Here is a 634-nt window from a genome sequence, read left to right on the forward strand (position 1 = left end):
TGTTCCTGATGTTTGATTTAGACAGATGTCCTTGGTATTAAGTTTTAACAGGTGTCCATTGTGTATAATTTAGACAGGTGTCCCTGGTGTTTGATTTAAACAGTTCTCCCTGGTGTTTAGTTTAGACAGGTGTCCCTGTTGTTGATTTAAACAGGTCTCCCTGGTGTTAAGTTTTGACTGGTGTCCCTGGTATTTAGACTAGACAGGTGTCCCTGGTGTTTAATTTAGACAGGTGTCCCTGGTGTTTGATTTAGACAGGTGTCCTTGGTGTTTGGTTTAAATAAGTGTCCCTGGTGTTTAGTTTTGAAAGGTGTCCCTGTTGTTTGATTTAGACAAGTGTCCCTGGTGTTTTATTAAGACAGGCGTCCCTGGTGTTTGATTTAGACAGGTGTCCGTGGTGTTTGGTTGATACAGGTGTCCCTGGTGTTTGATTTATACGGGTGTCCCTGGTGTTTAGTTTAGACAGGTGTCCCTGGTGTTTGGTCTAGAGATGTGTCCCTGGTGTTTCATTTAGACAGGTGTCCCTGGTGTTTGGTCAAGACATGTGTCCCTGGTGTTTCATTTAGACAGGTGTCCGTGGTGTTTGGAGTTGACAGGTTTCCCTGGTGTGGGTTTTGAAAAGGTGTCCCTGTTG

Source organism: Mizuhopecten yessoensis, unplaced genomic scaffold (assembly GCF_002113885.1).
Source record: "Mizuhopecten yessoensis strain PY_sf001 unplaced genomic scaffold, ASM211388v2 scaffold9135, whole genome shotgun sequence".
Taxonomy (NCBI): domain Eukaryota; kingdom Metazoa; phylum Mollusca; class Bivalvia; order Pectinida; family Pectinidae; genus Mizuhopecten; species Mizuhopecten yessoensis.